This window comes from Cajanus cajan, chromosome 6, assembly GCF_000230855.2.
Source record: "Cajanus cajan strain Asha chromosome 6, NIPB_CcT2T_4, whole genome shotgun sequence".
NCBI lineage: Eukaryota > Viridiplantae > Streptophyta > Magnoliopsida > Fabales > Fabaceae > Cajanus > Cajanus cajan.
The window spans coordinates 28766772-28781087 of record NC_138522.1 but is presented as its reverse complement, the minus strand read 5'-3'; the positions used below and the strand labels follow the sequence as shown (position 1 = coordinate 28781087).

At 41.1% G+C, this 14316-nt stretch overlaps 1 non-coding gene across 1 annotated transcript; it reads left to right on the top strand.

Moving 5' to 3' along the window:
- The first annotated feature begins 12563 nt into the window (after positions 1-12563).
- LOC145949447 (small nucleolar RNA R71) lies at positions 12564-12670 on the top strand. Its single transcript, XR_014427654.1, has one exon. It is a non-coding gene; the product is annotated as a small nucleolar RNA R71 (small nucleolar RNA).
- The last annotated feature ends 1646 nt before the right edge of the window (positions 12671-14316 follow it).

The following is a 14316-nucleotide window of genomic DNA, read 5'->3' as shown; positions in this document are numbered from 1 at the left end:
AGCGGTCCATACACAGATTAAAGCAATGGGTCGTCACATCGAGGAAGCCGAAGATGAGTGGCAAAGAAACATTAACCCGCCTGTGGGTTTTTACCGGCTTTTCTCTTATTGTAAAAAATTACTTCAAAGCATTGTATAAAAAGTTGTACACTTTCTTCAATGAATAAAATCGAATTCTTGAGATTTATCGCCTTTGCATCTCATAGTCATTCATTTGCATTTATCTCTCCCGGTAATTTAATAATAAATGTTAATAAAAAGAAAGAAATAATCAATGCGTATGTTCAGAATGGATCGCACGCCATTGGTCATCAAATGCAAACCAACAACTGCGCAAAGCGAACACACGATGACGCCGTTGTTGGTAATCAAGACAGACGAAAGGGAAGGTCCGACACCGTTAAGGATCATCGCTCCGAGGCCTTTCCCCTACAAAACAAATAAGGCTGTGCCGTGGATATACGACATCCACTCTTCTGCCAACAGCGATATCTCCAACATCGCTGGACTTGGGGGCATGACTAGGAGTGGCAGGATCTACACTCCCGAAGATCTGCACGATAAAGCTCCCAAGAATAAAGGAAAAGAAAAGGAGAAAACCGAGGAAGATAGAGAATCCGAGGAGGAGACTGATGAGTTGTTAAAATTCATCAAACAAAGCGAGTACTCCATTGTGGATCAACTTCACAAGACACCAGCAAAGATCACTTTGTTGTCGTTGATCCTAAGTTCCGAACCGCATCGGCAAGCTCTGTTGAAGGTCTTGAACGAGGCGTATGTGTCGCATACCATCTCCCAAGACAAGTTTGAGGGAATTGTTAGCCACATCACGGCTAATGATCACCTTACTTTCACCGATGAAGAAATCCCCGCCGAGGGACCTAATCACAACAAGCCCTTGCACATCTCTGTAAAGTGCAAGGAATACCACATCGCAAAAGTCTTGGTGGATAACGGATCTTCCTTGAATGTGATGCCCAAAAGAACTCTTGATCAAGTGGCAATCAAGGGAGTCCAAATGCGCCCGAGCAACATGATCGTTCGAGCTTTCGACGGTTCTAAAAGAGAAGTGGTGGGAGAAGTCAATCTTCCAATCCAAATTGGACCCACCATCTTCAACGTCGAATTCCAAGTGATGGATATTACTCCTGCATACAGCTGTCTCCTAGGCCGACCTTGGATTCATGATGCGAAAGCTGTACCCTCTACGCTCCACCAAAAAGTCAAATTCATCGTGGGTGACAAACTGGTGATCGTGCAAGCTGAAGATGACATACTCATCAGTAAGCCATCCAACATACCTTATGTGGATGCAGCAGAGGAAGCTTTGGAAACCGCCTTCCAAGCATTGGAAATTGCCAATGTTGAAACGTTTCCCCGAGAAATGAAGAAGGTAGCCCATATGCTCACAAAGAACGGATACTTGCCAGGACAAGGATTGGGCAAGTACTCCCAAGGAATCCCGGAGCTACCTATTATCAAGGACAATCCGGGGAAGCAAGGGTTAGGATACAACCCTGTTAAAGATCAAAGAACGAAGAGGAATCAAAATCCTTCTCGACGTTCTTTAAGCCAGATCTTTAGGAAGGCTGGTTCACAAATGTCGAGACCAGCTGTTGTCATCAAGTGTCCTTCCCCTTCCGATAGGGATGTATAGACTCAGTGACTATTAGAGACCACTCCTCGGGGACAGCCCGACCCCCGAGCCTCGATAGGGCACATGTTTCCATCATGATTATAATAAAATCATTCTTCATTATTTCTTATTGCTTCTTTTCTCGCTTACAATAAAATTCTAGACCACATTATTTTAACCCTGTTTGAATAAGCATAAATGAGGTTAAAATCATCTTGATAACAATAAACCCGCATCATTTTTATGTGGAAGTGTGCATGATAGCCTGGAGCACCTTTTCTTGGCATCAATAAGTGCCATCATGGATAAAAGAAATCCTAAAGATAATAAGCTCGGCAGGAAACCCAAAAAGGGGACTGCGCAAAAATAAGAGCAAAAGACCCGCTAGGAATCCCACAAAAGGGTGACCTAGGCAAAAATTAGGGTTATAAAAATGAACAAAAAACAAAGGTCCGCTAAAACGCCACAAAAGGGGGTTTTAGGCAAAAATAAGGACAAACAGAAAAACAAAATAAATCCATGATGGTACCATCAAATGAATTCAACAAGGGGCTCAAGAAAAGCTATCCAAGTTGTCAAAGCACAAATAACAAAGATGTGCTTAACTTCATAAGTGTTTAATCAAACAAACCTAAACACAATAAGCCTACCAATGGCCAGCCATTCTTACAAAAACAATTTTTCAAAAATAAAACAATCCCCTCTAAAACACAAACTTTTGAAAAATATACCTCTTCCTTCTTTTCTCTCTTGTCCCCAACGATTTTTGAATAATCTAGTGGAAACATGGAGATATAGTGGTCAATAGGAGGGTTGACACATCTTCTAAAGGAAGGGAGAATCATTTGGTTGATAACACCAAAAAACAAATACGCATCATTCCTCGGTTACAGAAATCGGCAAAGCACAGTCTGTCTGGAGGAATGGCAAGATCCAAACAAAGGACGCATCGATTAATTCTTTTGAAAAACTGAATCAAATAGAATTAGGTGCATCTCATTCGCATACATACATACAGATGATAGGTGTACTAGAAGACCACTTATTCTCTGTTTATCAAAAAAAAAAAAAAAAAAAAAAAAAAAAAAAAAAAAAAAAAAAAAAAAACATAAAATCAGAAAAAATCCAATACGCCCGTATTGGTATTAATACGGTCGTATTGGAGTTAACGTTAAGCACAACGTTTCAACTCCAATACGGGCGTATTAAAATCCAGTACGATCGTATTGAATCCCAATACGACCGTATTGAATCCAATACGGTCCGTATTGGATGTAAATTTTGTACATCAACGGAAAGGCCAATACGGCCGTATTGAATCCAATACGGGCCGTATTGGCGGAATTTTGCCTATAAATAAAGGCTTCCCCTCCCTCATTTTGCATACCTTTCTTCATTCTCCACATTCCTTGCTTGTGAGTGCATTCCTAGAGAGATTATCGGAAATGGCAGAATCTTCTCGCAAAAGGCAGAGAGCCCCAGCCAGACGTGTAATGACAGACCGACACCGAGACCGGCTGCAGCTCATAGAGACGTTCACCATCGAGCCGTCAAGAGTGCTCGACTTTGAGCTTCTCCAAGCGGTGGGCTTGGAGAATGATGTCAGGAACTACTTCGACGCCATAGGATGGGGATTTGTCCTTAATCCACCATCCCAGCTATATTTGACGGCCACGAAGGAGTTCTTGGCCACAGTCGGCGTCACGGAGTCGACTAACAGCTATGGGGAAGATGTTTGCGCGGTGGATTTCTGGATGAATGAAGGATACCGCACGCTGACGTTGGACGAGTTCAACGTCCAGGCAGGGTTTTTCAGCCGCACTGATCAGCTGGCCTTCCGAGATGCCATATGCGAGTGGCCTGATCAGTGGACTCCGGTTGAGATGTGGAGTTTGCTCACTGGCCGACGGGATTATCATTCAGGGGTGAAGGGCTCCCGGCTCCCGACTGCTCTTAGGATCTGTCACAAGATCCTCACCAGTACCATTCATGGCAGGTCCAAGAGTCAGGAGTCGATTACACGACCGGATCTGCTGGCCTTATATTGCATGGCCACCGGCCGGAAGGCCAACCCTGGATATTTCTTCCTTGAGCACGTGAAGAAGTTTGGGATACGAGAGGGAGGAGAGTCCAGACAGGGGTACATCTTGGTTGCCCCACTCCTCTCACAGCTGGCGGAGACATGGGGATGTCCCGATGGTGCGGAGCCAGGGGCGTTGGCGCCAAAGTTGATTGGTGCCTCCACCCTGATCAACATGAAGATCATCGCTAGATCGCCAGGAGGGGGGTTTGTGCGAGTAGATGGCCTCGAGACCTTCGACGACCTCCTCAACAATCTCGACTTTGAGGGAGGCGACACCCCGCAGCCAGAGGCTAGCACATCACGGTCGGACAGAGGATACTTTGACGCCCGCTTCGACACACTACAGCAGAGCATTGACACGCGATTCGATGCTTTTCAGCAGAGCATCGACACGCGATTCGATGCTTTTCAGCATAGTGTCGGTACATGGCAGCAGAGTACCGATGCTCGACTAGATACCTTGGTGCAGGGGTTCGACAACCTCTCCGTCTGGATGCATCGCCGCTTCCCTGACTCGCCACAGGACCCGCCAGCAGAGGAGTGAAGACTGGCTTCTGTTTTAGTGCTTTTTCATGTACTAATTTGGTTGGGCTTAGCCCCATTTCCCAAATTTTTCTTGTACAAATTCATTTTTAATGAAATTTGCCACTTTTAAATTCAAAATTCTCTAGCAATTTAAAATTCTGTACAGTAAAAGCCAAAAAACATAAAAAAGGGCAAAATACAGAAAAAGCCAAAAAAAAAATAAAAAAGGCAAAGGTACAGAAAACCCAACAACCAGTTTGCACAGAATAACTGAGCCTGGAGAGGCTTGCCGAAACAATACTCCTCATCCCCCACATATCAAAATAATTGAGCCTGGAGAGGCTCGCAGAAATAATACTCCCCAGAGAAACCTCAACTCACGCTCTTGGACTCAAAATCCCCAGCAAGAGCTATCAAAACAAGATCGACGACATTCCCAATGGAAGTACGATCACCCAAGCAGAATATCCAAGTCAAAGGACTTAAACTTCCTCAGTGAAGATAGCTCTCCAACTCAAGTGTCGAGTGAGGCTAAGCCTGTAGAGGCTTCCTAAATAATACTCTGGGATACATAAGATCCCCAAATCCCCAGTCGCCTACTCAAGAGGCATCCCCGCAAAAGGAGAAAGAAAATAAAAATCAATGATCATTCCCCAAGTGGAATCTGGCTCTCAGCCAATCATTGAACGTCAAGCTGATACGCCTAACAGAAGAGGCTAATCAAAATCAACGACAAAATCCCCCAGTGGATAACAGCCTACACGGAGGCAGCAAAATCAAAAACCAAAAGAGACACCCGAACAAGGATAACCGGGATACTCCACCAACGTCGAAAGGACGTCAGCCAATCATAAGGCACCGCTCACATCAGAAAGAGCATCTTTGTGTCTGCACCCAAAGGAATCAGAAATTCCCCAGTGGGAACCAACTACGCAATGGAAAGTTGGGACACAAGAACCTATGAGTAACTGCACATCCCCTAGACGGATCCCTGCGTTATCCAGCCCTTAGTGGCACAAAATCAAAAAACAACCGTCGAAGCAGCATCGTGGACTGTGGAGACAAAATCATCACGAATCCCTGGAAAGGAGATATTCACGCTACCCCGTCGTCACAAACACGGAGGTATGCAGCTTCCGGCTCGGACAATGAGCGAAGCTATCTCTGGAAAAGGGGTACTCACCGCTTACCGTTGTCATAAGGGTACTTAGCTTCCGGCTCGAACAAAGAGTGAAGTTAAGCCTGGAGAGACGGTACTTACAGCTTCCAGCTTGGGCAACAAGCAAAGCAAGGCCTGGAGAGGCAAAACTCACACTGCTTACCGTTGTCACAAGGGTACTTAGCTTCCGGCTCGAACAAAGAGTGAAGTTAAGCCTGGAGAGACGGTACTCACAGCTTCCAGCTTGGGCAACAAGCAAAGCAAGGCCTGGAGAGGCAAAACTCATACTGCTCACCGTCGTCACAAGGGTACTTAGCTTCCGGCTCGAACAAAGAGTGAAGTTAAGCCTGGAGAGACGGTACTCACAGCTTCCAGCTTGGGCAACAAGCAAAGCAAGGCCTGGAGAGGCAAAACTCACACTGTTCACCGTCGTCGCAAAGGTGCTTGGTTTCCGGCTCAAACAAAGAGTGAAGCTAAGCCTGGAGAGGCGGTACTCAACCATCAGCGTCATCAGAGGTGCGTTGATGTCCAACTTCCGGCTCGAGCGTCGAGTGAAGTTGACCTTGGAGAAGGTAAACTCAGCTACCGAGGATGTCAAAAGCGCCGAGGTATGCACCCACCTGGAGAGGCTACTCAACATTTTCCCACCGGAAGACGCTACAAGTCAGAAGGTCGGCACAATACCCGGACAATTGGGTCAACTCCTTTACTTGTCAGCCGATACACCAAGAGGCCGTCCGACTAAGTAAAGGGGGGGCAGCTGTAGACCCCTAAAATTGTCCGGGTCGGAAATAAAGCTTGAAGACTCTCGAAGACTGAAGGATAATCAGCCAGAAGGACTCCTCGAAGGCCCTAGGAGGGTTCTCTGTAGGTCCAGAGGTCTTAGAATAGCTCAAAATAAAGAAGTGGAGGGAAAAAGCCCAATACGGCCGTACTGAACTCAATACGGCCGTATTGAAGCTTTAATACGGCCATACTGAAGTCAGTACGACCGTATTGACACTTCAATACGACCGCTGCGAACTCAATACGGGCGTATTGAAATTTCTGACTTTCAATACGACCGTATTGAACCCCAATACGACCGTATTGAAGTTCAAAAATTTCAATACGGCCGTATTGGCCCTGTAGGCCGTATTGCGCCTATTCCCTATAAATATGACGTCATTTGGACGTCCTACCACACTTTTCAACATAGTTTGAACCCTCTCCTTGAGTATTCTGGGGTTTTTGAGCAGTGTTCTGCCCTAGAAATCACTCGGAGAGTTGATCCGACGAAGTTCTTGAGCCCCGAGCCATTTTGCTTGAGGATCGAACCTAGTCGAGGGGAAATCTCTTTGATTCCCTTAGTTAAAATTTTGTTCTAGGAGAGCGAGGAGCGGGCTTGTAGAGCGAGGGAACGCCAAAACGCTTCCCAGTTCATTTTTTATAAAAAGCACGCTTCAAGAGGTTTCCCTTCAATCCTTCCTTTTACTGCTTTCTGTGTGCATATTTAAACTGTCATCATGTAGATAGTCAATTCATAATTGTTTAGAATAAATAGGGGTAATTTAGTAATTTTACGCTGTTATTTTAGAAAATAATCTGTCATAGGGAACCCGAAAGGGGCGCTGTGGGGTGCTAACACCTTCCCCACGCGTAACCGACTCCCTTACCCAACTCTGGTTGTAGTGGCCAAAGTTGATTTTTAAATCAATTGCCTTATCCCTTTTTCCAATGTTTTGAGTAAAACATTGGTGGCGACTCCACGAACCCTCCTTTTATGAAAATCTCTAATCCATGGAGGGTCCCGCTTGGGATTAATATGGATTAGTGAGCCTTTTAATAAAATTGCTCGTTTGACGAGGTCTCAGTTTGAGAATAAGTCATTCTAGCAATCCACTATGGTTAAACAAATAAACGAGTCCAACCATCCTTCGCGAATGCCGAAAGCCCGTTTCGGGCCGGTGGCGACAAGAAGCTAGGGTTTGGGAGAGAAGAAAAGAGAGAATGGGCAGAGTTCGTAAGTTTGAGAGAAGTGAGAATGTAAAAGGAGGGGGAAAAATATATAAGGGAAAGGGGAATTTCAAAAATCACGGGTTGTATCTGTTGAGCGTCAGCAGGGAATCACGGGCGTGATTGGAAATCACGGCCGTGATTCTCTTTGTGAGTTTTCAAAAATTCAAACAGAGGAGATCACGCCCGTGATTTATAATCACGGTCGTGATTCTCTCTGGGGTTTTCCAAAAAATTTTCCAGAGAAGATCACGCCCGTGATTTAGAATCACGGTCGTGATTCTCTCTGGGGTTTTCCAAAAAATTTTCCAGAGAAGATCACGCCCGTGATTTAGAATCACGGTCGTGATTCTCTCTGGAACTCTGAAATTTTTTTTTTTTTTTTTTTTTTTCATGATGCTTGAGTAGGTTCCTGAAGAACCATAGAGTATAATTTTTCTAAGTGTTCCCCATGGAAATATAACTTCAATCTCTGTGCATTGACCTTGAATATGTCGCCTTTATCGTTTCTGATTTCTACAGCTCCATAGAGATATACTTTTTGAACTGTAAAAGGCCCTAACCATCTTGACTTCAGTTTTCCAGGAAACAATCTGAGTCTGGAATTAAATAATAGCACCGAGTCCCCTTGCTTGAATTCTCTTCTATGTATATGCTTGTCATGCCACCTCTTTGTTCTTTCTTTGTAAATCTTAGCATTTTCATATGAGTCTAATCTGATTTCATCAAGCTCATTGAGTTCCAATTTCCTTTTTTCTCCAGCATCCTTTAGGTCATAGTTGAAGTATTTTATTGCCCACAAAGCCTTGTGTTCTAGCTCTACAGGAAGATGGCAAGATTTGCCATAAATCAGCCTAAATGGAGACATGCCAATAGGTGTTTTGTAAGCAGTCCTGTAGGCCCAAAGAGCTTCATCTAATCTTAAAGACCAGTCCTTTCTTGTTGTAGATACAGTCTTCTCAAGAATCTTTTTGATTTCTCTGTTGGATATTTCTACCTGTCCACTTGTTTGAGGGTGATAAGGTGTACCAACCTTGTGAGTGACTCCATACTTTTTTAAGAGAGATTCAAACTTTCTTTCAATAAAATGTGAGCCTCCATCACTGATCACAGCTCTTGGGACCCCAAATCTTGGAAATATAATTCTTTTGAAGAGTTTAATGACAGTATTTGAATCACTCGTTTGAGCGGGAATCGCTTCTACCCACTTGGACACATAATCAACTGCAACTAATATGAACTTGTAACCTTTAGAACTTGGGAATGGTCCCATGTAATCTACTCCCCATACATCAAAAATTTCTACTTCTAAAATCCCATTTAATGGCATTTCATGTTTCCTGGATATATTCCCTGATCTTTGGCATTGGTCACAAGAATTTACCATCTTCCAAGTATCCTTAAATAAGTTTGGCCAGTAAAACCCAGATTGTAGAATTTTAGCTGCAGTTTTTGACGTACTAGCATGCCCTCCATATGCGGAAGAATGACATGAGTGAATGATGTGAGGAGCTGCTTCTTCTGAGATACACCTTCTGTAGATACCATCTCTACACCTCTTATATAGGTAAGGTTCATCCCAAATAAAGCTGTTAAGGTCACTAAAGAATTTCTTCTTTTGTTGATAATTAAAGTCTTCAGGAAGGACTCCACATGCTAAGTAATTCGCATAATCTGCATACCAGGGACTGTTTTTCACAACAACTGCTAAAAGCTTTTCGTCTGGGAAGCTGTCATTAATAGGGAGTTCCTCCTTTGTTGCTTGGTCTTGTGGAAGTCGAGAGAGATGATCAGCTACTACATTTTCTACTCCCTTTCTGTCCACAATCTCTAAATCAAATTCTTGTAAAAGGAGAATCCATCTGAGGAGCCTAGGTTTAGCATCCTTTTTATTAAAAAGATACTTTAGGGCAGAGTGATCTGTGTAAACAATAACCTTAGACCCCACAAGATAAGATCTGAACTTTTCAAAAGCATAGACGACTGCTAACAATTCTTTTTCTGTTGTTGCATAATTGGCTTGGGCTTCATCAAGAGTCTTGCTGGCATAGTATATAGCATGAACCTTCTTGTCCTTTCTTTGTCCCAATACAGCTCCTATAGCATAGTCACTTGCATCACACATGATTTCAATAGGAAGGCTCCAGTCAGGAGTTTGCAGAATAGGAGCTGTAGTGAGAGCTTCTTTCAACCTGTAGAATGCATTCTTACAAGAAACATCAAAGTTAAAAGGTACCTCTTTCACAAGTAGATTAGATAATGGTTTAGAGATTTTTGAAAAATATTTAATAAACCTTCGGTTGAAACCGGCATGCCCTAAGAAACTTCTAACACCTTTAACATCAATTGGAAGAGGCAATTTATCAATTACTTCTATTTTTGCTCTATCTACCTCAATTCCTCTCCCAGATATTAGGTGTCCTAAGACAATTCCTTCTTGTACCATAAAATGACATTTTTCCCAATTTAAGACTAAATTCACTTCAGAGCAACGCTGCAATACTTTAGTTAGATTTAATAGACAGTCATCAAAGGAAATACCATAAACTGAAAAGTCATCCATGAAAACTTCCATCTCTTTTTCTAATAAATCACTAAAGATTGCAGTCATACATCTTTGAAAGGTCGCAGGTGCATTACATAGGCCAAAAGGCATTCTCCTATAAGCAAAAGTACCATAGGGACATGTAAAAGTAGTTTTCTCTTGGTCTAATGGATGAATAGGGATTTGATGAAAACCGGAGTATCCGTCCAAATAACAAAAGTATGAATGCATTGCTAACCTTTCAAGCATTTGATCAATAAAAGGTAAGGGAAAGTGATCCTTTCTAGTGGCATTATTTAATTTTCTATAATCAACACACATACGCCACCCAGTCACAGTTCTTGTGGGAATTAATTCATTATTATCATTTTTAACTACTGTCATCCCACCTTTCTTAGGAACCACATGAACTGGACTTACCCAAGGACTATCAGATATAGCATAAATTACCTTAGCATCCAATAATTTCAAAATTTCTTTCTTTACCTCTTCTTTCATCTTGGGATTTAGTCTTCTTTGAGCTTCAACAGAAGGTTTGGATCCTTCCTCCAAGAAGATGCGATGCATACAAAATGAAGAACTAATTCCCTTTATATCAGCCATAGTATATCCAATAACTTTTCTAAATTTTCTCAACTCATTGAGAAGTTTTTCAGTTTCTTTTTCATTTAAAGCTGAATTTACTATGACTGGATAAGTGGAATTAGCCCCCAAAAACTCATACCTTAAAGATGAAGGAAGTGGTTTAAGTTCTAACTTTGGAGAGTTTTCTTCTTGCCAATCTGTTGAAGACTCAAGAAGACTTTCTACTAGAGGATCTTTTTCTTTACACGGGGGACTTGAATCGATCAAGCAAGCATAATTAGGTTGAATCCCCTCAAGATCTATGTGCTTTCCTCCAACTAGAAAATTCTCCAAGGGATCCCTCAAAATAGATCTCATGACTTCTTCCTCCATGTCTTTAGGCAATATATCAACCCTGCAGCAAATATTTTCAAGAGAAGGTTGTCTAACAGATTTAGCAATATTAAATTCCATTGTTTCATCATTAATGGATAAGGATAATTTTCCATGTTTGACATCTACTATCACGCCTGCTGTAGCCAAAAATGGTCTACCTAGTATGATTGGTATTTGTTTGTCCTCTTCCATTTCTAAAACAACAAAATCTCCCGGAATTAAAAATTTACCTATCTTAACTGGAACATCTTCTAAAATTCCTATGGGATATTTTATAGATCTATCTGCTAACTGGATTGACATTGCTGTAGGCTTTAATTCTCCCATATCTAATTTCTTGCAAATTGATAAAGGCATTAAACTGATACTTGCCCCAAGGTCACATAAGGCTTTTTCAAACCTTAGATTTCCAATGAGACAAGGTATAGAGAAACTACCAGGATCCTTAAGTTTTTTGGGCAAATTATGATGGATCAATGTAACAGTCTCTCTATCATCCAATTTCCTTCGGTTAGCTAAAAGATCCTTAAGAAATTTAGCATATGTAGGCATCTGTTGTAGAGCTTCTACAAATGGAATGTTTACATACACTTGTTTGATCATATTTAAAAATTTTTCAAATTGTCTATCAAGTTTAGTCCTTGCTAACCTTTGAGGAAAAGGAATTGGAGGGTGATAAACAGTTTGAGGCTTTGATGAAGATACTTTTTCTTTTTCTAATCTCTCTTTTTCAGGTTTTTCAACCATAGGAGAAGCGTCTTCATCAATCTCAATATTATCATTTTGATTAGACACAGGTCCGTCTAATTTCTTCCCACTCCTTAAAGTAACAGCATTAACATTTTCAGCTGGGTTTGCAACTGTTTTACCTGGGAACTTACCTGGAGAATTGTTTGAACTAGGCATCAACTGTGCAATTTGATTTTCCAGCATCTTGTTGTGGAGAGTAATATTCTCAACCTTGACAGCAAGGTTTTGAATAGAATTTGCCATTGAATCATTGGTCTGTTTTTGATTAGTGACAAAATTCTCCATAAGGTTTTCTAATCTTGAAACACTTTGTTGAATTGAGGGTGTCTGTACTGGATTTCCTTCCCCATTAATGAAGTGATTGGACGGACGGAAATTAGGTTGCTGATTGCTAGTTCCTTGAACTGGGTTATTCTTCCAAGAAAAGTTAGGATGATTCTTCCAACCAGGGTTGTATGTGTTGGAATATGGATTACTCTTCTCTCTTCGAGGAGTGTCATAGAAATTATGAGAAGCTGCCACCTGTTCAGTAGTATCTTCTTTTTCTCCAGTAAAAATTGAGGTACAATCTACTGCAGTGTGCCCTTGTTCCCTACAAAGGTCACATACTTGATTTGTAGCCACTGAATTAACCTTAGCTTTTTCCATCTTGTCTAATCTTTGATTAAGAGTATCAAATTTTGCTAAGAGTAACTCAATATTGTTCACTTCATATCGCCCCGGAGTTCCTTTCCTTGCTGTGACTTCTCTTTCACTGTATTGGCTGTGATTTGAGGCTACATTTTCCAAAATAATCATGCAGTCATTAATAGGTTTCCCCATGAAAGATCCTCCAGCTGCTGAGTCTAATATCATGGTGCTTTGTTGGTCCAATCCTTCAAAGAAAAATTGGATGGTAAGCCAACGGTTGAAGCCATGTTGTGGGCATGCTTGAAGATATCCTTTGAACCGCTCCCATGCTTCATAAATAGTCTCTCCAGTGCCTTGTTGGAAATTAGTGATTTTCTTCCTCAATTCTTTAGTTTTAGAAGGAGGAAAGAATTTCTCTAGAAAAGCTCTTTCACATAATTCCCAAGTTGCTATCTTTTCTCTAGGCACTGTTCTTAGCCACACCTTTGCCTTATCTCTCAAGGTGAGTAAGAATAAGCGGAGTCGCATTCCATCAGAAACTTCATCATCAAATTGCTGGGTCTCACAGATTTCCAAGAACCCCTCTAAGTGGTCATTAGGATCTTCTGATGGTAGTCCTCCAAAGGTGTTCTGTTTGAGCATATTCACCAGAGAAGCTGGTACAGTAGCTCCAGTTTGCATCTCCCCTCCAGGTATCCCACGAGCTACGGGTGCAGAGTAATCCCGAAGCGGTAAATTATCTCGTTGTGCAGCCATGTCAAATTCTCTAGAAAGGTTTCTTTTCCTTCTCAGGAGAGTTCTTTCAATCTCAGGATCAAGTGGTGTTGGTTTCCCAAGACGTAGAGATCTCTTTTGCATTAACCCTAAGGCACTGCAAAAAAAAAAGAAAGTGACCCGTGAAATCTGAATTGGAGAAGTAAACACTAAAAAAAAAAAATTATTTATTTATTTATTTTTTTTTTTTTTTAAAAAAAAAAAATTCGAATTAAAATAATTGTAATTTAAATCAAGAGACGTAGTCCCCGGCAACGGCGCCAAAAACTTGATGTATGGAAAACCGCAAGTGTACGGTTGTCGTCAAGTAATAAATATCGAATCACAGGGACTACGTGTTTGACCTAGAATTACTAGTATTTTAATTTGAATTTTAAAACAGATAGAATGTTTGTTTTGAGATGATAAGATCAGATTCGCTGGTAAAAGAGATAGTAATGCAATTAATGAATAAGATAAAACTTTAAGATAAGATAAGGAGATTTCCGGGAATCTAGGGTTCGCACAAAGAGTTCCAACAATATTGAACTATTATTTTCATTAATTAATTCTATTCCATCTTGAAGGTAGTCTTAACCTAATTTAATCCTTGCACCTTCTCAGGCTACGAGGACGTGTTTAATTAAAATTAATCCCTACTCTCGTGGTAATTACGTTCAATTAAACCCATTAAGATCTTTGTTAATCTATTGCTCCTCGAAAGCTTAAATCAACTCTCGTGATTCAACACTCAAGTCTGTTCCTTTAGGTTCCGATAATTAGGTTCTCCTCTCAGTTCATCCCTAATTATCTATGATTATGAAAATTAAGATTAATTGTTTATCATAATTATAATCAAGTTCTCCTCTCAGTTCATCCTTAATTAATGTTATTATGAAAACAATAATGTTAAAGTTCATATATAAAATATAAAAGAACAAATCAAGAATTGGAATAAAATTAAGAAACTGAATAATGCATTAATAAAGAGGTTCTCAGAGGCTAAGCCCTGATCCCAGAAAAAGGGAAACTACTCACAGGAGTTCATAGTAGTTCTCCAAGAAAAGAAGAATAAAAGAAAAGCAAACCTTAGAGTCGATGGCACAGGCGCCCCACCTTCTCCAAGTGTCAAAAACTAAAAAAACTGTCTCCGAAACAAAAATCCTCGTTCTAGGCTAACCTCATCTAATTTATAACCTAAAAGGGTAAAAAGGTAAAACTACCAAGATAAAAAATTACAAAGATAAAATAAAAATAAAACATAAAACTTAAAAAGCTGG